Source organism: Lissotriton helveticus, chromosome 6 (genome assembly GCF_964261635.1).
Source record: "Lissotriton helveticus chromosome 6, aLisHel1.1, whole genome shotgun sequence".
Lineage (NCBI taxonomy): Eukaryota > Metazoa > Chordata > Amphibia > Caudata > Salamandridae > Lissotriton > Lissotriton helveticus.
Window position 1 is genome coordinate 535,955,804 of NC_136067.1, and position 16,420 is coordinate 535,972,223.

A 16,420-nucleotide genomic window follows, 5' to 3' on the forward strand; every position below is an offset into this window, starting at 1 on the left:
CATCCCGCTTGTATCGAGTCATCTGTGTCCTCCCCTTCCTCCACCCCCCCAGTTTCGAAGGCCCCCAGCACCGTGTACCAGTCCAGGGAGATCAGTGTTTTCCTGAGACCTCTGTGTTCTTCTCGTTGTAAAGCCTCGCCCTCTGCCTTGCCCCATCTAATCACCTCTGTTTTCCATAAATCCGGGTCAGGGGGTCTGGGGGACTTCCACCTCATCGTGATTGCTCGTTTTGCTAGCAGTAAGGCCAGGTCTGTGAAACGTGCCGCCACGGTCCTTGTGCGTGTCGACGGACCCAACCCCAGGAGTGTGTGTTCTATAGTGAGCGATCGGGACAGGGTTCCAGCACTCTCAAGCGAGTCAGCTATGGTGGCCCAGTAATGACCCAACTTGGGGCACTGCCAGAGCATGTGTATTAGTGATGCATCGTCAGCGTCGCATCGGGGGCAGTTGCTGCTTGTGTCGGGGAACATCATATGCAGGCGATGTGGGGTCAGGTAGGCCCTATGTAGCAGCATCAGCTGAATAAACTTGTATTTGGGGTTTCTGGCTACCTTCTTGGGGAACTGGAGGATGCGTTCCCATTCTTTGTCCCTCAGTGGCCTACCTATGTCGCCTTCCCATGCTGACCTGAGAGTTGTTAGAGGGACCGCCCTCCCTGCCTTTATGCTAGCAGTGAGCCATTTGGTTAGGTGGCTGCCCGTGCCCATGAGGTAATGCATCGTTATCAGGGGGTTGGTAGCTGGCTCCCGTCCCTCAGGCGCCCATGTGCGTGTTATATAGTGTCTAAGGCCTGCATGTAATAGGAATGAGCCTCTGGGGACGTTATGCACAGCCCTGTAGTCTGTAAAGGACAGTAGGCGTCCCTCTGCGAACAGGTCTCCCACATGGGTCACCCCCGGGTCCTGCCATTGCGTCAGTCTGTTCGCCGTCAGTGTACCCGAGCCCAGTGGAATGCCCAGAAGCGGGATCGTGGGGGCATAAGATGTTTTGGGGGAAGTGTATTTCACTGCCTTCCGCCAGTATGACACCGCTAGCCGGAGGAGTGGCGGGGCATGTCTCGGTATGTCCGAATGGGGTAGGAGCAACTTGTGTATGTCCCCCCTTGCATGTTCCCTCTCTGACATATTGAGCTTGTGGAGGTTGCGGCCCGCCACCCAGTAGGCCAGCCATTGTAGTTGGCACGCATAGTTATACGCCCTAAAGTCTGGGAGGCCCATACCACCGGAAGTTGAGGGGAGCTGCAGTTTGGCTAGACCTATACGTCTGCGCCCGTGTCCCCACACAAGTTCCGTGAGCAGTGTGTCGAGATGTTGAAACGTCGCGGCGGGGATCAGGAATGGCAGGTTGGTGAAGTGGTAAACTAGGCGAGGGAGCATTACCATCTTGGAGATGGCCACTCTGCCAGCAACAGAGAGGGGCAGTGTCAGCCAGAACTGATTGCCGTCAATCATCATGTCAGCTTCCCTGTAGATGTGTATCCCTAGATATCGGAAGGTGGTACCCGATATCTGGAATTCGTGTGGAGCGAAGGGTAGGGGAGTGGAAGAGTCTGTATTCCTGAAAGTGTACCCATATGACTTGGGTTCACTTATAGCAAGGCCTGAGATCTCCTTGAAGTCCTCAAACAATTAGGGTATAGGGCCCATATCTCCCCGTATGTCTCGAAGGTACAGTATGATGTCGTCGGCATAGGCGGACACAATGTGCGTCGTCCCATGTCTCTGGATGCCATAGCGGGGGGCCTTCGCCCTGAGGCTGCACAGCAAAGGTTCGAGGGCAAGGATAAATAGGAGAGGGGAAAGCGGGCAGCCCTGTCGGGTGCCCCTTGCTATAGCTATAGGACCCGAAATATGTCTAGAAGTGCGCACTCTCGCTGTAGGGAGAGTGTACAGAAGCCTGACCCAGGCAACGAATTCGGGCGGTATCCCGAATCTCAAGAGTGTGGCAAACATGTAGTCCCATCTAAGGGAGTCGAACGCCTGTCTCAGGTCTAGTGTGATGCAGCCCTCCTGGCTCGCCCCCCCGTGTCTCCCAACATCAGTTGGGCCAAGCGTCTGAGATTCATGGCCGTGCTCCGGCCCGGCACAAAACCACATTGGTCCGGATGGATCAACAGGGGAATATATTGAATTAGTCTCGTCGCCAGCACTTTACTCAAGATCTTCGAGTCAGTGTTCAAGAGGGACAGGGGTCTGTAGTCGGCCAGCTGGAGCCCTTCTTTACCTGGTTTTAAGAGAGATGTGATCAATGCCTGCATGGACGATTGCGGCAGGGAGGCAGTTCGTAAGGCTTCCATATAGAGAGTATGTAAACGTGGGGCCAATCGATCTATGAACGTTGTGTAGAATTCGGCCGGGAGGCCGTCGGTCCCTGGGACCTTATTCCTAGGGAGGGCTCGTATCGCTTGTCTGATTTCCGCTAGTGTGATGTTGCGCTGTAGGGCTTTGCTTTGTATGTCGGTAAGCCGGGGCAGGACCAGGTCCCCCATAAAGGCCTCATAAGCGAACTCCGCTTGGGGCGGGGGGGGGCTATATAGCGTGGTGTAATAGTCCCTGAACGCCGTATTAATCCCTATTTGTGTGGTAGCAGGAGTGCCTGTTTGGTCCATAATTTCAAAGATTGGGTGGCATGGTGGGGAATCCCGTAGTATCCGGGCCAGAAGGGTACCAGCCCGGTCTGCCTGCGTATGCTGCCTATTTGTGTGTTCTCTGTAATCCAGGAGCCTCAGGTCCTCTAGAAGCTCTGCGTGTCTGATGTGGGCCTCCTGTAGTGGGGTGAAATGTGCATTAGTGCCCGCTGCCTCACTCTCCAGGGACGCTAGAGAACCCTCCACTTCCTTCAATTGATTGATGACCTCTTTCTTTCTGCCCACTCGCGCGGCCATCGCCTCTCCCCTTAGACAGACCTTAAATGCGTCCCATTCGATCTGACGGGTGCTGGCTGTGTTCGCGTTCGTGGTGAAGTATGTGTCTATAGTGTCGGAAAGGGACGATCTAAAAACTGTGTCTTCAAGCAGGTCAGGGGGTAGGCGCCATGTCGGGATTGGGGGCGTCAACCTGCCCCAATGCCAGGTGAGTTCAACTGGGTTGTGGTCTGACAGGGTTTTGCCCATGTGTTGGGCCTGTACAATTGAGGTCGTCAGGGAGCGGGAGCAGAAGACATGGTCAATTCTCGTATGGAGCTGGTGGGGCGGGGAGAAAAAGGTATATTCCCTCTCCTGTGCGTGTGTGCTGCGCCATGCGTCTGCCAATTCCCAGCCTTCAGCCCAACGTGCCAGGGCTTCCGCCTGTTTCCTGCTCTCAGTGGCCAACAGGGGGGGGTGTGACCTATCTAGTGTAAGATCGAGTACGGCATTGAAATCCCCCCCAATAATCCACTGGTGGTCAGCCCAGTCAGCCAGCATCCCATTTAGTGTGAGCAAGAATTCAGATTGGCCTGTGTTTGGGGAGTACACACATCCTAACACAATAGCATCCCCATCTAGTGAACCCCGCACAAATACATATCGCCCCTCCTTATCAATCTTTTGTTCTAATGCCTTGAAGGGGACAGAGTTGCGAAGCCAAATCGCCGCCCCCCTTGAGAACGCAGAATAGGAGGTAGCAAAGAGCTGTCCTCTCCATTTTTTGCGTAACTTCACAGTCTCAGCACTGTTTAAATGTGTCTCTTGCAGACAAGCTATCTGTGTCCCTCTGCGGTTAAGTTGGGCCAGGATTCTGTGGCGTTTGTGTATCGAGCCCAGTCCCCGTACATTCCAGGTGCACAAACGATATACATTAAGAGGTCCCATAGCCATCTGTGTGTGGTGGTGGAGTGAAGCTTGTAAGTGACCATGTTAGGTTCGTCGTGGTGCCAGGTAAGAGTGCCATGTAAACATATAACCCCTGAACTGAAAGGTTCCCAGGCCAACGGGCTCGGGAGCCAAACAAGGGTGCCCAACGTGGGCACAAGTCAGTGTGTTCCATGTTCAAAACGGGGGAAGCAGGCCTCTGTTGACTGTCTCTTGATGGCCTGCTTTGGCATGGTAGCCCTGAATAGGGTGAGCCCTCCTGCAACCCACCATGTATGAGGAAGAGGGGCCGGTTATACTTCACCACCTGAAGAGGATCAGTCATGCCGATAGTCAGAACTCCTCTGCCATCTGGGCCGTGATCTTGGGGAGCAGCTGTAGGCTGTCCACCGACCCGGAAACCTCAGTGTGGGTGTCGGTGGTGACGGTGCCCCCGTCCACGGTTGCTCCCGCGTCGTGGGCGGCCAGCGCCTCCTCTGTTAATCGCATCCGTGCTGTTGAAGTTGAAGTAGGACCCGCTGTTTGGTCCCCGGGTGATCGAGCGTTCATCTGTGCGCCTCGCGCGGGGTGATGTCCGGAAGTGGAAGGAGTGCTTCGTCGTCCCTGTGATGCTTCGTGCCCCCCACTGTGGTCATCTGCGAATGGGTCTTGTGAGGCCGGAGGGGTGAGTGTGACTTCCATCCATTCCTCCGCCTCCTCCGGCGAGTCAAAGAAGTGGGATTTATTGCCTTGTAGTATCTTGAGTCTTGCAGGGAATAACAGCGCATATTTCATGTCTCTGTCTCTGAGTTTGCGCTTCACCCCCAGGAAAGTGGACCGGGCTCTCTGTACCGTTGCCGTGAAGTCGGGGTACACTGATATGGTTTTGTCTTCGAAGCGTATAGGCGCCTTCTCCCTTGCCGCTCTTAAGACAGTGTCTCGGTCTTTGAAATGGAGTAGGCGCGCAATCAATGGTCGAGGGGGCGCTCCCGGTTGCGGGGGGCGCGATGGCATCCTGTGTGCCCGCTCCACGCTGTACAAGGCCGTAAGGTCGTCCTGGCCCACCAGTTTCCGCAGCCAGTCCTCGACGAATCGGGTGGGGTCCCTCCCCTCGCTTCGCTCTGGAATACCTAGGATGCGGACGTTATTGCGGCGGGCACGTCCCTCCGCATCGTCCACTCTGTCCCATAGCTGTTTGAGCTGCTTCTCCACGGCCTCCAGTTTCGAAGAATGCTCCGTCTGCTGGGGTATGAGGTCATTTAGTGCAATCTTCTGCTCCGAGACTCGCTCCGCCAGCTTGTTGTGGTCAGCCCGCAATAGGGATAGGCCGGTCGCCATGCTATCAATACGTGATTCCAACGCTTCGCGCGTGGCGCGTATTTTGTTGAGGATTAGGTCTAATTTGGCGTCTTGAGATCCTTTCCCTGTCGGCGGTATGATGTCCGCGTTCGAAGAGGCCAGTGGGTCTTCTGAGCCCGTGGACTGCATATCTGCCGGGGCGCCTAAGTCCTGGTTCCTGCCCCTGTGTCTACCCATTGACCTGGTAAGCAGGGCGACGCTGGAGTATTCGTGGCCGCCGGTCTCCCCTATGCAAGTGCTCACGCAAGGGCGTCGGGCTTTGAAAGCGGGGTACCCAGGTTCCGCTGAATGCAGGGGATTGCGACGCAGTCTATGGGCAGTTGGAGTGTTTCAGGCCAGTTTGTGTCCGGGTGACGGCGGTCAGCGGGTCGCGGTGTCGTCACAAGGTGGAGTGGGGCACCGCTGGTGGTCTTGAGAGCCGGTAAGTACCTGGCTGTGCAGGGTGCAGGGGGGGATCCACAGGCCGGGGAAGGCGATGAGTAGGGGCAGCGCCAACGGTCAGTATCGCGGCAGGCGCTAGGTGTGCAGCGTGGCGTCAGGGCTTCACCGGGCGAGTCTTCTTTCCCCCACGTGTGCCCGATGCCCCCCTCTCCAGTTTGTGAGGTCGCAGGTATGCCGCTATGCTAGTAGGCACCAACCTTGGAAGTAGACAGCCTCACGTACTCTCACTGCGGAATGTCCGCCTGCGCCGGTGTCCGGGTGTGCCAATTGCCGGGATCGAGTTCCCAACGTCCTGGACCCCGCTCCGGGGTGCAAATAAAATGGCGCCTGCAGTACCTTCTCGTTGCCGGGCTTCCCTTCGCCTCCCGGCGCGTTGTGCCGTGAGCAGACTTCGCGTGTGCAGTGCCGATGGCGGGCCTTGCCTCCCGCAGAACCCGTTCTATACTCCAGTGGGGGGTCCGGGCTCAGGCGCTGTAGCTGCGTGGCGATTCTGCTATATTGGGTCCAGAGTCCCGGCCGGCCAGAGGGTCCCGCAGTAGGGGAGACCAGCGAGTGTCCGGAGGGCCGATGTAGGAGGCAGTGAGGTCACAGGCGGCGTGGGGGGGGGCCCGCAGTATGCCCCGAGGTCGCGACAAAGCGTCCGCCGTTTCTCCAGGCCGAGGTCCCTCTCACAGCCAGCCAATGACCTAGGTTGGGCCGGGCAGTCCACAAATCGAGGCCGAGGCCTCACTCTGCGTCACAGGCCGCAGCAGCACCACGGTCCCGGCGCTCTCTCGGTGCGAGCATTGGAGGAGCAGCGCCCGTCCGCTGTATGCCGGTCGCCCCCGGGTCCTCTGGGCACCGAGTGCAGGTGGGCTGCAGGTCAGGATAGCAGGATAATCAGCTTATATTACGGGCTAAGGACGGAGCTCCGGAGCTACACGTCCACCATGATCGGCACTTAGCCACGCCCCCCCCCACCTAAATGTATTGTGATCAACCCTTGTTGCTTTTCCTGTTATCATTTTAACTTGAAGGTTTTTGCTCTTAGTATTTAAACAACATGTTTAGATCATTGTTTATGATGTAATGAACTACAGCACCATTCTTCCCAGTAAATTTGGGAGCAGCTTAGTTACCTCGTTTTTTGATAATGTTTCAACTTGTTCAAAATCAATTGCTGGCATACTGCACGTTATTACTTCTTCGGGAACACCAGAGATGACCTGATCTTCATTATTGATTGATTTCTTTGTCACTTAGGTATAAAAAAAAAAATCTTTCTATTTTTCTGCTCTATAAAAAAGAGATACCCCAGTACCCTGAGCACACATTCAGCATCACCCTCAAACCATGTGTGTCACTTCCTCATCCCCCTTCCTGCCGCTAAACCACTCACTACCTCTTATCACCTCTTCTTTTGTTCAAATTTCACTTCTCAATTACACAACCCCACCATGCCTTGCAAAAATCAGGGATTCAGCACACAGGAGCTCACTAGTTTCAAGTTTTATTTATTTATGTTTTGGAACTCTAGACAGAGGTCCACATAAAAACTTCCAACATCAACATTTAAATCATTATGAGCAAGTTACGAAAGAACACATCTAGTATAAATTCAAAAAACTTTTAAAAAAGTTAAAAATTATACAGCAGAACCTCTCATTTGGCGGATTATAAATGGCATTGAGAAAAGCAGAAGAGGAGAGAATATTTAGTTTTAGACAAGTAGGTCTCAACCATTTTAAACGATAATTTTTTAAGGCAGGGCAAACAAATAGCACGTGTTTAACATCTTGATTATATTTGTTGCAAAAATTACACTTTACTGAAGAGCCGTACCATTTTGATAACAGCATATTTAGAGGAAGAAGGTCCTGTCTCAGGAGAAACATAAAACAACGCACACCGTGGGGGATATTCCATGAAACAAAAGGTTGGGGAATTCTAATTTGGTAATGGTTAATAAGAGGAGACGGACCCCTTTTGGCGGTAAGGGCCTCTTTATCCAAGTCAAAGCTTAGATTCCAGGAGGCCAGTTTTAGGGTTAGTTTTAGCTGGTAGGTAGATAAAGAAAAAAGAGTCAATTCATCTAATTTCAGGAGTTTAACTGCTGATCTAAAATTCTTTACAATAATAGAATGTTCATTTAGGGGACCAAGAAGTTCTTTTCGGATCAGGTATCTTAAGGTATCCGATTCACCCTTGGCCAAACTAAAGACCCAGCGTACTACCCCAGCAAGGCTCTGGACCCATGCACTGCGTAAACCAAATTCCAGTCTAAAAGCTGCAATAGTGCACGTAGTATTGACCGTACACAATTTCCGTAAGATTTTTCCCTCTGTGGTGTTTAGAAAGCCCCAACTCCCCACTTCAAGTAATTCTATGCCATATAATAAGGTAGCTGGAATTTTTGCTCTAAAAACCTCCAATAGATAGGCAAAATGCCTCTGGCCAGTAGATCTATAGAGGGTATTAAGACCCCTCTCATGGGATATGGCCTTCCGAATGTTATTGGTTATATGGGCTTTCTCGCTTAATGAACTGGATACTATTTTCCCCAGAAAAGTATAGGATTGGACAACTTCCAATCGAAGGCCCCCAATATTCCCAAAAAAGTTCCCAAATTTTGGCTTTTTTCTTCCAGCAATGCACATGACTTTACTCTTGGTTACATTTATCCTTAAGTGATGGGATTCTGCAAATACGTGGAGCGCTTGTAACTGATTATTCAATCCCGTGGGGGGTTAAATCCAGGATTAGTATATTGTCTGCATATAGCAGACATACTATAGGAGCTCACTATAATGGTGGATGAAATCGAACCCTATACTTTCGGTACCCAAGTACTGACTACTCCTCACACACATAAACATGAGATGTGGACCAGGATAGTCAACAAAGTGAATGGTGTCAGCAACACCCTAAAGAAACAGGGAGATATACAGAAGAGGTGGAACTACCTCAGGTCTTGAATCAAGAACAAGTATACCAACTATCATAAGGAGGCCCAAAGTGTTGGTGCTGGCCCTCCCAGCGCACCACTAGAACTACAGCCATGGGAGGAGAATGTTTTGGAAAGCCTACAAACTGAGGGCTTGACTGAAATCCGGGGGGAAATCAACACTGGTAATTGACCACAGTCCAAATGTCCCCACTGCACTTGATTTTGTCTGTTAACAAGACTGCCCTGTCTGTACACTCCTCCATCGACCATTACAATATGCAGTACTGAAACTATTGAATTCCAATGTCTCTTATGTGGCTGTGCAAATAAGGTGAAATGACTCACCATACACACACATTTAATGTCTATCCACATATGCAAATGAAGTCTGTAAGTGGAATACAATATGGCTTCTGCCCTGGGATCGGAACAATAGAGCAGAGCCTCAATTTCATTGACTAATTAGCTTCCCAAATATAAATGACTGGCCTGCACATCTTGCCAACTGCCCCTGCAAGAATAGGATGCCCCATAACACTATGCAAGTGGTTCTTTTTTGTACATTTTACAGTCAACTTAGGAAACGCTATATATTCCCGACAATAAGACCATTCAGTTTTACACAATGTTGTCCTGCATATTCATTCTTGCAATCATTGCCTACCTTAGAGATCTATTGTAGAATGTCATCCTTTTAATGGGGAGCGTTTTATGTCAGGAAGAAGATCTCAGTAGAGCTTGTCTAGAATAGGGCACATGGTACAAATTTTCCATGGATATACGTATTATGATCAACATGCTCAAGGGAAATTGGTATTGATCATGTAACATATTGCACATTCGCACTCTATTATTGAATTCAAATTATGTACTGAGGGCCTTATTTATGAGTCACTTCTCACTGCGCCCAACCTCCAACATGATGGATATGTCATATTTACTGTAAGACGCATCATGTCACAAGAAGTTACAAATACGTCAGTATTTCTGATGTATCTTTAGGAGCAAACGTGATGCATTGCTGGGGTGTGTCTGAAAAAAGACGCAACTCCAGCTATGTGTCCTTTACGGGCCTGTGCCAGCCTTATGCCTCCTGTGAGTCAGGCGTAAGATATTGACGCAATGGCGTCCTAGAAGGGGTGCAATGAAATCCCATAGATTTTAATGCTCCACTTCTATTAGTCTTTTTGCAGGGGAACGCCCACCCTTCATATATTATACCTGGCGCAGGGATAATGTGGCGCAGGGGTTTACAAAGTGATGCATTGATGCATTACTTTGTAAATAAGGTGCAATATGGCGGATTTGTTATGCCAACAGTGCATCACAAAAAGTGACACACCGGTAACATAAAATTGACGCAAGGCCTCATAAAAAAAGGCCCTGAAGGACCAGACAAGATGGAGGGCATGGTGGACCTGAAATTAGTTTTTTTTTTCTCCTTTTCTTGTACTGGCCCTGCCCAAGCATAAGCCAGCAGCGCCATGGGAACCTGTGCTGTTTTGCTTCCTTATCTTGAATGTAAGATGTAACGAACGAATTAACTTATGTCATTACGAATGCACCTTTTACTGAACTCTATTTCTTTAATAGTCAAGTTAATTTCTGAATCATCAATGCTTGGTGCAAATTGTAACATACCTTATTTTGTCCTAGAATTGATTAATTCAGACTGGCTTTAATATTTTCTTTTTAGTACCCAATTAACAAGGAAAGTGTGTTATACAGGAGGACTTCCAAAATACTTTGGTAGGATACGCAGTAAAGCTTATGCGTGCTGAAATCTGGTAGTTATATGATTTAACAACAAGTTTAGCATGTTTTTTTACTGTATTTAATGTATTGTACATATTTTGTTTCATGATAATAATCGTATAAAATATGTTTGCTCTTTGTGAGACTTTTATGGATGTTTTTATACTTCCGAATAAAGTTATGAAAGAAAGAAAGAAAGAAAGAAAGAAAGAAAACAAACAAAGAGTACCATCTCAAATGTTTGTACAACAGTCACTTCAAGAATTACAATGATTACAAATGAATTCCAACAACAATATTAACACTTGTACATAAAATGAGTGTAACAGTATGGATAATGCAATGTAAAATAACTTCTATGAGGGCATTTTAATAACACGTGAAATAAGGTTTGTTGCTAGGATACTGTACCTCGACATATTGAGAACCATAAAATCATACCTGTAGCAGTACTATAGGTGTATATCCTGTGGTTCCAAACAAGTACATGTCCCTGAACAGTGTCCCTGCAGCAATCCTAATATCATGTGGGAGTGAAATGGCCTCCAGTGAGTTGTAGTCATGTACAACATATCACGCCTGAGATGTGTGGGTCACAAAATGTCCCACATGTCCATGAACATCACCCAAAGAGGTTGTCAATTGGCATACAACAACACTACTCCTTCAATTCCACCTCGGACATAGTCATGAAGACACATCCTTTGAATGTTTGCAGCACACCACACATCCAAAGCATCATTAATAAACAACAAGAATCTTGTGTAAATGTGATGTTATTAAAACACAGTGTTTGTGACATTCAAACATAAACAGAATAAATGCTAAGGTGTCTACATTTCTACCAAATCAATATAAAATGTATCATGCTGATGATTCTTCTACCAACCCTCCCTTACAGAAGCAAAGCATGCATGGAAATGAAAAGGCATATATATTTAGATTAACCCTGGGCAAAGCACTAAGCTACGCTTGTGTAGTTTGCTAAGTTTCCGCTACTTCGCACTATGCGAACTGCACGTAGCACAGTGCAAACACGTGTAGTGCAGCGTAGTGCAGCGGTCATTTTTTGCTTTCTCGCCGTCCTCAACATGAAGTTGGCGACCGCGAGCAAACAAAATGACATCCCTTCAAGACTTTTTCCTCAGCAACATCAAGTTGCCGATCACGAGCGTGGAAAATAAACCTCCCAGCGAGATTCTCAACGCGGGGAGGTCAGGTTTCTCATTGCGAGTGGTTGCGCATGCTCGCGACCGCTCACGATGAGAAACTACCAGTCTGCGTTGAGAAAGCTGCTGCTCAAGTAAAAATCTACTCGAGGGCAGAAAACTACAGCTCGCACTGTGCAAGATGCCGTTTTCAATGATTGCACAGTGCCAGATGCTTGTCCGCACTGTGCAATCTTTGAAAACGGCATCGTGCACAGTGCGAATGGGGTACTACGCAGTTCGTGTAGTGCTACGCATAGCTCACGTAGTGCGAAGTGCACTTTGCGTAGCTACGCATAGCGCTACTTTGCGAACTACACCCAGGGTTAATCTAGAGTCAATACCAGACCATGTATCCTTGCTTGCATAGACGCAAATAAAACATCACACACGTGTCAGAATGTCTGTCACCTACGCTTTTTCCACAAATGAATTAGAGCGACATATAATATTGGCAATTGTACCATTCAATCTCTGGGGATGGGCAAAACTCTTGACTCACAGAGACAATCAGCAATATGTCCAACATGGAACAATGTTGATCAACATCTCAGAACATCTGCACACCAATTGCTTGATGATTCTTGTAGGAACTAGACAGCTAGGAGGTCCATTGACTTGACAGTCAATAAGCGTCACAAAATAATGTAGATCAAAGTGCACAACACAAGAACCTACTGCAGACACATAGGTATACAAATCAGTTAATGGAACATTAATTAAGGAACGTAGATTAAGGAGAGTAACCTCCCCCTTAAATAAATTGCCCAGTGAATATGACTTGTATGAGAAAACGTCAGTTAATGTACTTTCACCAAATGATTTCAAACACATTCCTGCGACAATTTAGACTTTTGAAGTGAATCAATGGCAAGTATATCGCTCAATTCCAGACTTCTTTAGCAATCTATTGATCCATTAGTGACTCGAAGTGACAGACACTGCAAACATGAATCAGTTCCGGATGCCATAAGAAATTCCACTGCCCATTGTATGAACTCCAAATTACAGACAGGGTCCTGATCTCCACCCAATCCTGGGATAGGTGACAACTGACCTTCAAACATGTCAGCCCCCCACCCAGTCAGGTTGCTTTGTGTCAGGTAAGACTAGTGGCTCCAACCTTGCATGATGTATCAATTGCAAGCCAGATTGGCAAACTAGATAATCGTTCAGTAATGGGCTCATTAGCAGCACAAAATACTGGAACCCGAGGTAGGTAAACATAAGCAAAGAACCAGTGCCCACTGAAAGGGACACAATAGACAGTGGAAAACAAGATGTATGCATCCAAACTAGGCAGGTTGAAACATAAGGGACCAATGATGCACCAGTTCTCTCAACACCATGATGCCAAAATCTGCAGCATCCTGTCATGACACAATTAAAACACCTGTTCCTCAAGCTGGACCATGGATGATGACTCCATTATTGAACAGTAGAACTATGAACAGATCACCCATATTTAGGAACAGCCACAATGTGGAGAGACCAAACACACAGTCAACTCTTGAATTAATGGAACTCTGAACCAACAGAAACACCGTATATAATTATCAGTCATAGCCCAAACTGAAAACATATGTCGAATAATCAGATTCCTTCGGTCTATGAAGTATGACCACTAATGTTACATATCTACAGATTGTACAAAGGACGACTGTGTGCAACAATTACTGCGTTTCACTACACATTCATAGCACTTGCCTCACAAAGGTCAAGCAACCAGATCTGAGAACTACCCCTTGTTTATGTAATCAGGCACTCAGGCCTATCAGCAGAAAGGAAGCGTCCTTTCAAAGTAGGAATGGAAGGTCACGACAAACTCACAGTGTGTATTTAAATATTATACAAGCCAGGTCAGTATCCAGACCGAGGCCATTCCCAATCGCATACCAAACATAATTTGTGTAATACAAAGCAGTCCAACCTCAGCCATTGGAAGAGCATGACACAGATGATAAGGAGCGTAGTGCTGCAACCTTTGATCAATAAATGAGAAACAAAGTCAACAACAATTGCTAGTCTGTGAACTCCTGACATCAAGTAACAGATGACAGTTGCACAATCAATATACAAATTCAACAGTGTTCAAAAACTATATTGGTACATTACTTACGTTAAAGGTAGGGCAAATGTGGAAATACTGAGTTAGACAACCTAGGATCAACAGAAGGATACTGATAAATATGTCACGCATAATAGAAAAATAAATAACCGAGTTATGTCTTACTAAAGACAGTGTGTGGCAATTGTTTGCTAGATGCCTCACCTGTCACAATGCATAGCATGTGAAATGTATATGTTGCTTGTCAATGAATGGGGTGATTTGTGTCATTATGAATAACACTACTGTAGATATCAGTCTGCTCTTGTAACTTCACACATCAAAGTTGTAAGTTACAATATGTCCACCCTCAGATAAAAATTCCATTTCGAACTAACAGTTGTGTTTTCTTTCACAGATGAGCCTACTCCTGATGCACTCTTTTCATCAAAACGAGGGAGGTAGAAAGCTGATCCTATCAGTTTCCAAAGTATATTTGATAATCAGACGGGAAAGGATCACTTGTCCTGCACAACCTTAGGTTTCTTGCAGGAGCGGGGGGGTGTGTCCCAAATTAAAAGACCCTCATGCACGTGATGGGTAGGGTGGAGTTGGAGCGGTGTATCTTGATTCTCCGCTTTTTTATTCACGTGTGTGCATAATCATCGGGTCGATCAGGTTATGCAACCTCCACCAGGAGGTGTTGACCCAAGGTTGAAGCAGTAGTGAGCCAGTGATGAGGGATTATTAAAAAAAGGCCCGGATAACCAGAAAAGGAATTTTAATGAGTCTGGGTTCGGGTCTTGTGAACTCTGGTATAGTGTATCATGGGATACTTGTTAGGAGTAGTTGATGCACTCAGAGTATAGTTAAAAGCATTGCGTGAATGGAAAAGGGAATTAGGTCGACATGTTTCTGCCTTCTACGCCTTGGTAGGACTTACAGGCTTTCATCATATTTTGCTAATTATGTTAATTTTTTCTAATTTATTTTCTGTAGCGGGTTGTGGGTTTATAGGGGAATTGGGTGTGAAGTAATTTATTCATAAATAATTAAATCATTCAAATTAATTAATTGTATTTAATTTGAATTAATTGTTCATTAATTTTTAATTGTTAATTAATTGTTAATTTGTAATTAATTTGAATATGTAACTAATATTAAAAATTCATTGTAATTTGTAATTTTAATTGATTAATTATTATATTATTTTAAATTGGTAATTACTTATAATTAATTTTTTATAGATATTAATTTATATTTTTTTAAATAATATAAGAAGTATTTACTTTCCCTACTGTTGCACTCTCTGGAGTGGGAATAGTAATTTTTACCCCTACGCTATCCAACGCTTTCCCTACTGTTGCACTCTTTGGAGTGGGAATAGTAATTTTAACCCTTACGCTATCCAACGCTTTCTCTACTGTTGCACTCACTGGAGTGGGAATAGTAATTTTTACCCCTACGCTATCCAACTCTTTCCCTACTGTTGCACTCACTGGAGTGGGAATAGTAATTTTAACCCTTACGCTATCCAACGCTTTCCCTACTGTTGCAATCTTTGGAGTGGGAATAGTAATTTTTACCCCTACGCTATCCAATGCTTTCCCTACTGTTGCACCCACTGGAGTGGGAATAGTAATTGTTACCTCTACGCTATCCAACGCTTTCCCTACTGTTGCACTCACTGGAGTGGGAATAGTAATTTTTACCCCTACGCTATCCAATGCTTTCCCTACTGTTGCACTCTTTGGAGTGGGAATAGTAATTTTTACCCCTACGCTATCCAAAGCTGTCCCTACTGTTGCACCCACTGGAGTGGGAATAGTAATTTTTACCCCTACGCTATCCAACGCTTTCCCTACTGTTGCACTCTTTGGAGTGGGAATAGTAATTTTTACCCCTACGCTATCCAAAGCGTTCCCTACTGTTGCACCCACTGGAGTGGGAATAGTAATTTTTACCCCTACGCTATCCAACGCTTTCCCTACTGTTGCACTCACTGGAGTGGGAATAGTAATATTTACCCCTACGCTATCCAACGCTTTCCCTACTGTTGCAATTTTTTGGAGTAGGAATAGTAATTGTTACCTCTACGCTATCCAACGCTTTCCCTACTGTTGCACTCTTTGGAGTGGGAATTGTAATTTTAACCCTTACGCTATCCAATGCTTTCCCTACTGTTGCACTCTTTGGAGTGGGAATGGTAATTTTTACCTCTACGCTATCCAACGCTTTCCCTACTGTTGCACCCACTGGAGTGTGAATAGTAATTTTTACCCCTACACTATCAAACGCTTTCCCTACTGTTGCACTCTTTGGAATGGGAAAAGTAATTTTTACCTCTACGCTATCCAACGCTTTCCCTACTGTTGCACTCTTTGGAGTGGGAATAGTAATTTTTACCCCTACGCTATCCAACGCTTTCCCTACTGTTGCACTCTTTGGAGTGGGAATAGTAATATTTACCTCTACGCTATCCAACGCTTTCCCTACTGTTGCACCCACTGGAGTGGGAATAGTAATTTTTACCCCTACGCTATCCAACGCTTTCCCTACTGTTGCACTTTCTGGAGTGGGAATAGTAATTTTTACACTTCCACTGTCCTACGGTAATAATATTGGATATTATTTAATTATATTATGTTTTATATATACATATATATATGTTTTAACAAATATTATTGTAATTTATTTTATAACTTTAATTAATTATTTAATTATTATAAGGTAATTTAAGTATTTGTAAGTATATTTTAGTAATTAATTTTTAATATTATTTTAATTTAACATTGTTTTTAATAAAGTCGATATTTTTATAAACTATATTTTTGTAAATGATATTTTTTACTCAATATTTTTGTACTTACCTGTTTGTAGATACAAAGTCGATATTCTGTCTGTCGATATTTTGT